The following is a 7536-nucleotide window of genomic DNA, read 5'->3' as shown; positions in this document are numbered from 1 at the left end:
GAAAAAGATATCATCGACCCAATTCTGAATAAGGTAGAAATATGTATATTTTATACAGTGTTTTCTTTTATTTTTAAAATAAATGTTTAGCATCTATGTACTTTTGTTTTGAGATATAAATAGCTATATATATATATATATATTAATTCTATGCCAAACGTACTCCAAATCTTCTTCTCTTACATGGACAGGAGAATTTCAAGTTAAGATAAATAATTCGTAATGGTCAAACATTTATGTCATTGAGAAATTTTAGACTCGAAACGACTACTTTAGAGAGAAAACAAATTTGATTGGATGAGTTATATTTTCTGTTTTTAGGCCCAAACTGACTTCTTTAGATGGAAAAGAAACTAAATTTTTTTTAGACTCATATCAAATATGTTAGCTAAGAAAAGAGCTTAATAGGGAGATATCTATCATTTAGTAAGTTAACATTAATCTTTTGTTCTTTTATTGGAAGAGTATATACCATGGCGGATGAATAAAATGTGACTGACGAGGAGTTTAGTTTAAGAGACTCAAACATTCTCTATCCATATGTTCGAAACCAAGGCCCTATGAGTAAGTATATCTATGAATATTCTATGTATAATCTCTAAAATAACATTATTTGATGATTATTTTTAAAATATTTTTGTACAGATGTGTGCTATACATATAACTCTACCGAAGCCACGACAGCTCTATATGTAAGAGAGGCGTCAGAACCACCCATTGAACTCTCTACACATCAACTTGTAGGTCATATTTCGATTGTTTACAAATATGAAGAAAAAGGTAACAATAGAGATAAGTTCGGGTGTTATTTCGGCACTCACATGGACTGTTTGAAGTACGCCATGTATACTGCTATGTGTCTAGAGCGTGACTATCCAAAAAGAGCATTTAGATGGGAAGAAGTTATCATCGACCCAATTCTGAATAAGGTAGAAATATGTATATTTTATACGGTGTTTTCTTTTCTTTTTAAAATAAATGTTTAGCATCTATGTACTTTTGTTTTGAGATATAAATAGCTATATATATATATATATATTAATTCTATGCCAAACGTACTCCAAATCTTCTTCTCTTACATGGACAGGAGAATTTCAAGTTAAGATAAATAATTCGTAATGGTCAAACATTTATGTCATTGAGAAATTTTAGACTCGAAACGACTACTTTAGAGAGAAAACAAATTTGATTGGATGAGTTATATTTTCTGTTTTTAGGCCCAAACTGACTTCTTTAGATGGAAAAGAAACTAAATTTTTTTTAGACTCATATCAAATATGTTAGCTAAGAAAAGAGAGAGAAGAAACTAATTTTTTTTAGACTCCTATCAAATATGTTATCTAAGAAAAGAGCTTAATAGAGAGATATCTATATATTTTTTACTATCTTAAATATAAAATTATCTTACTTGCAAAAAGTTTCTATTATTTTTTATAAATGACGCAAATCGGTCTCTTTATATATATATATATATTGTATGACAAATTCATTTAGTAAGCTAACATTAATCTTTTGTTCTTTTATTGGAAGAATATATACCATGGCGGCTAAATAAAATGTGCCTGACGAGGAGTTTAGTTTTAGAGACTCAAACATTCTCTATCCATATGTTCGAAACCAAGGCCCTATGAGTAAGTATATCTATGAATATTCTATGTATAATTTCTAAAATAACATTATTTGATGGGTTTTTTAAAAATATTTTTGTACAGATGTGTGCTATAGATATAGCTCTACCGAAGCCACGGCAGCTCTATATGCAAGAGAGACGTCAGAATCACCCATTGAACTCTCTACACATCAACTTGTAGGTCATATTTCGATTGTTTACAAATATGAAGAAAAAGGTAACAATAGAGATAAGGTCGGGTGTTATTTCGGCACTCACATGGACTGTTTGAAGTACGCCATGTATACTGCTATGTGTCTAGAGCGTGACTATCCAAAAAGAGCATTTAGATGGGATAAAGATATCATTGACCCAATTCTGAATAAGGTAGAAATATGTATATTTTATATAGTGTTTTTTTTCTTTTTAAAAGAAATGTTTAGCATATACTTACTTGATTATTTAATTTTTTTGGTCGTAGAAGGAGAAATATGTGATTGGAAGCTATGAACAACTGAACGCCGGTGGTGAAGAAAAAATTAACGACACACTGAAGTACCAGCCCATGGTTGGTGCACTTCGATTCTTCCACGTCTTTAAAGGGTTTAAGGGACAAGTATATATTCTTTATATATTAAACTAGTTAAGTTGATCGTGATATAATATATAGTATGTTTTAAAAATGAGAAAATGGTCAAATGACCATCCAACCTATTACCGAATTTTCAACTACACACATATTCTTCGCGCGAGTCAAATTACCCCCCTGAACTACTTTAAAATGGAATAAATAACCCATTAAGTGTTGCGTTGGTATAGAGAGTGTATGTCACTCACTTTGAGAGAGTGAGTTGCCTATTTTTTTTAATTTCCGTTTTTTTTCTAATTTTCTTTTTTCTTTCTCTTTCTTTCTTGTTATTTATCTATACAACTATACATTTTTCACCATTATCATTGTTGAAACTTTTTCAATGGATGTTTGGTATAAAAATTATCAACAACTAATGCATTTTATGAATAAATAATTTTTCAATAGACTTATGTAGAACATATCTAACAAATTAAATTTATTTTTAAAAAAAAACATACCCATTAATTAATTTTTTTTAAAGTCATGGACTCAAGAGTAACAAAATCAAAGTGAAGTAATTGTATATTTAAAAAATATCTTCAAATTTATTAAAAGAAACTAAAACAAAACATTTTTTTCTACATTTTTAAAGAAGGATCCTAGATGTTCTCCTAAAACCCATGAAGAATCAAAATCAAAAACTCAAATTATAAATTAATCATGAAAATTTTAGAGGGAGAAAGAATAAAGAATGGGGAAGAGAAAAGGTGACTTGAATTTTCGTTTTTATAAATTGTTAGAGATATAGAAATTTATTGACGTAAAAAATGGTATTTAGAATAATTAGGGTAGAAAAAATGATTGGGGGAGAAAGGAAGAGGAAGGAGGAGAACATTTTTAAAAAAAAATTATTAAATGGTGAAATACACGTGTCAAGTGCGTGTATTTCACCACAAGATGCATGGTAATGACATTTCAGGGAGGAAATAATTCCACTTTAAAATAGCTCAAGTGGGTAATAGAACACCCGTAAAATATAAGTGTGTAGTTGAAAATCCGATAATAGATTGGGGGTTCATTTGGCCATTTTCTCTTTTAAAAAAATTAGTTTATATAAGAAAAAAGATAATATTCATTTTGATACAAATATTAAACTACTCTTTTTCTCTTCATGGCTTTAATTTGAAGCCTACGCTCAAGCCGGAATTACTTTCCATTATTCAATTGACTTCAAGTATATTAGTCATCTTGAAGAAGATGATTAGAATAAATAAATTGATGCTAATGATATTAAAATAAAATCACTTTCTGGGAAAACCTTGTGCGTAAGCTCTTAAAATACAGGGGGCTAGAAACGAAGAAAGATAAAAAAAAATTCTACAAGCATATCGTTCATTTTCTACATTCATGAAGAACTAAGTTTTTGTTACAACTTTCTGAGATCTTCCACTACTTATTCTAGTTTCTATCGCTTTCTACTAATCATTTATGTAAAAATGGTCTGTCAAAAAATTAATTTTTTAACTTATTTAAATGAAACTGAAATTCCGCGTTGGTATTAAAAAATAACAAAATATATACACAAAAAGCAATGCAGGTTCCAAGCATTTTTTTTGTTCTCTTTGCAGTAGAAACTGTTGACAATTATTTATAGAAGTTCCAATTCAACAAAATCACCCAAAATAAATACCAAATACAAATTGACTTCCCAATCTAATCGACTTGGAACCAATAAAGTTACTTTCAAGATAAATATTCTTAATTACAACACAAAAGCACAACTCGAAATCTAATAATTATAAGTCACAATATATTTTGTCACGCCCCGAGCCTACACCCTGGATGTAACTAACACTCGAGAATCATTATTAGCCCCAAGCGAACCCTTGGCCTGACTCAACTCTCAGCAGAAGACTTACTCAACAATAAATAAATCCCAAAAGTAAAGATTTAACTCAATGTCTCTAAATAGATACTCAAAATATTTTAAAGAAAACATTCAACTGGCCAAAAGAGGCAACTCAAGTCTTAAATATTTAACAATGGAAATGAAAAGACTCCTCAACTACTATTGTCTATCCTAACACGACTGAAATTAAATGTGGAAAATCCTCCAAAAGTAAGGAGGCTCACCAAAGCAACTTTGGGACTGCAAGTGGTATCAACGGTGCGCCTGATAATGATTCTGAACTCTTGTATCTGCATCATAAAAGATGCAGGCCAAATGGCGCCTGTTAACAAAATTGTATTTCAACAAAATTTAATTGAAAAAATATATAAATTGATTGGGTGACTTTCTAAATGAAATATCAATAGTTGAGTGACTTTATAGGTTAAATATTTATAGTTGAGTGACTTTGAGGTTATAAAAGAAAGTTGAGTGACTTTCTGGAAAAAAAAATTAGTTAAATGACTTTCTATGAGAAAAAATATATAATTAAATGAATTTGAGGTTTATAAATGAAAGTTGAGTGACTTTCTATAAAAAAAAATATATATTAATTGAGTAACCATATGAGATATTAACTCCCTCAAATCTCAAAGGTTTGAATCATTCAAAAATGTCTCAAGTGACAAGTGTTTTTGATAATATAACAGGATTGCAATTGAAATATGAAAATTCAGTATTTGGCACAAGGGTATGTTGACACTCAATTTGACCATATTAATTATGTGTATTTCGTTGATTTTTAAAATCAACTTATGTAACAAAAAAACAATCATTTTAAATGGTTAATTTAAGATGGTTCACGACTTAATTAATATAATTTGTAAATAAATATTTTACTTCGTTAAGTCAAAAGCTTAGTTAATTTATTAAATAGTAAATTGATCTAAATTTTACTTCAAGAATCAGTTTAATTGAAGACTTTGATTACATGTGGCTACATCCTTAACACATTATCGAAAGAAAGTGCTATCTTTTAAATTCAACACTAGCCACTTTTACATCTAAAATCAGCACCTTCAGTCTTTGGGCTTTTTCCGAATGGAATCTGAGCCCACAAACTCGCCACTTCATATTTATCAGCGTACGAGCTCAAAGCCAAACGGTACGAATCAGCTTTTGTTTTGTTTAAATTCTCATGTTATTACATTATTGCTGCGATCTTTGAGTTTTTGTGAGCGTGAGCTCTTTGGCTTTTTAGGGTCATGTTGAGTCTGCTTTAGATTTGAAAAATGAATTATCTAAAGTTTAATAATGTGAGCATGAGTTCTTTGACTGTTTATGGTCATGTTGAGTCTGCTTTAGATTTGAAAAATGAATAATCTAAAGTTTAACCTTTAGAATATCTCGTTAAGCAGCACAATGACGGACAAACATAACAATGTCAGTATATCTATAACTATAACTATTACCTCTTTCCTAAAATAATCAAAATATTGTATCAATAATTGCACCTACGAATTTACTCTGTTATTTTAAAAAATTATTCTTAATAAGCATATAAGCATTTTTATTGTTGTTATTAAAAAAATGACTAACTCACTTTAGAATCGAAACTCAATCAAGGCGAGGTTATGAAGGAGTCTATAAAGGTAACCTCAATGGTCGTCTTATTGTGAAAATGGTTTATAAATTCGAGTAAGTAAGCAAATAAAAAAGAATTTATCGACGAAGCAAAACTTTCCATGTTAACATATTGTTGCCCCATTGAGATTTTATTTAATGGCAGAGAAAGAGTTCTTGTTTTCGAATTTATGCCCAATGGAATGACATTTTTGTGGTACTTTGTGTGTTGTTTTAAAATACCATAAATTAGTATATTAAATAATTGAGAGTTATGACAATGGATGATTTGAATATTATTATAAATACTATTAAGAGCAGAATTTATGAAGATGAACCTGTGTGAGCTAGCTCACGGAGATAATATTTTAAAATAAAAGAAAAGTCAACAAAAACAAAGAGAACGAAAAAAATAGATAAATAATTAAGATCATTGTCCATAGAAATGTGGCAACTCTACCATTTCTATTACCACACTTTGTCCGAGTAAATATATCACATACAAATTTTCAATAAATTTAATTCGTAGTGAACATAGAAACAATAAACTATCAACACAGATATATGTATTAGATTGCAACACGAATTTTAATACCCATTACAATGAAAAGCGAAAGTACATACGTATGTTCATGATTCTTTAATTATTTCTCATATAAATCTGCTTGACAATGTGACAAATATTGCAGTTACACAATGATATAACTCACTTGATTAACATATATTTGAACTTGAATAAGAAAAATATATTAAAATGATAACATTTTTTCTGAAAAGAATGGTTATGTAATTGCTTAAGGATCAAGAATAGGAGTCAACTTCTCTACACTATTTAGGTACATACTTGTGGATCATAAAGGACTGTACTTCCTTTATAAATCAAATAGAAGACACTACTTAATTGTAGATACTTATAATGCAGAAACTATTTAAACATATAAATATTCGATAGCAAGAAAAAAGAAGTGCTAGATTTACTATATGAGATGATGTTTATGAGAAATATGCACACAAATATAAAGAATAAATAAGAAAGACCTAATATTTTTTTACTCCTCCCTAGTAGTACCCATCCTTTTTGCTATGAGAAATACACACAAATATAAAGAATAAATAAGAAATATTGTCAATTATGACCTAATATTTTTTTACTCCTCCCTAGTAGTACCCATTCCATTTTCTCTGTTGTGACTCAACTCTCAACCTTTGAATTGAAAGTGAGAGTGTTTACACCTGGATATGTACATGCATAAATCTATTATTCGATTTTCTATCCTTTTATTTTCCTTATAATTGTATTTCCTTTCTTACCTCTCCTCCTCAGTCCTCAGTCACCCATCATTTACACTCACCAAATGCAGCATATACGTCCAAAAGTACTACTGGGAGAAAAAAAAGAGAAGGATCTCAAGTACAGAAAGAAATTCTCTAAAAAATTAGCCATGTATTAAAAAGGATAATCTTAAAAAAATATGTAAAGTAAAATAACATGAAACAATTATGACACAACGAATTAGTAAATGTAAAGGCCAAATTATAAGAAAATAAAAGAAGAAGATACCTTTGCCATGTATCTTAGTACGTACACTATATGAGTTGAAATATAAGACCAAAACCTATTTTGGTACTCCTTTTTATAACCTGTCAAACGGTTAGAAGAAGAGGAGAAGGTGTATGAAATGATGGTTTTTTCATCTCCCATTTATTTGATTTAAATGTGTTTTAATTCTAATAGATGTCTCAAACAAAACGTGTTTCCTCACTTACTGCTCCATTAGAAATTTTCAGTTTTGTTTCTTCATTAATTGATTAATGCATTTAGAAATAAGATAAATAAAAAAACAA

The sequence above is a fragment of the Solanum tuberosum genome, unplaced genomic scaffold (assembly GCF_000226075.1).
Source record: "Solanum tuberosum cultivar DM 1-3 516 R44 unplaced genomic scaffold, SolTub_3.0 scf00164, whole genome shotgun sequence".
Classification (NCBI taxonomy): domain Eukaryota; kingdom Viridiplantae; phylum Streptophyta; class Magnoliopsida; order Solanales; family Solanaceae; genus Solanum; species Solanum tuberosum.
Note: the sequence above shows the minus strand (reverse complement) of the source record.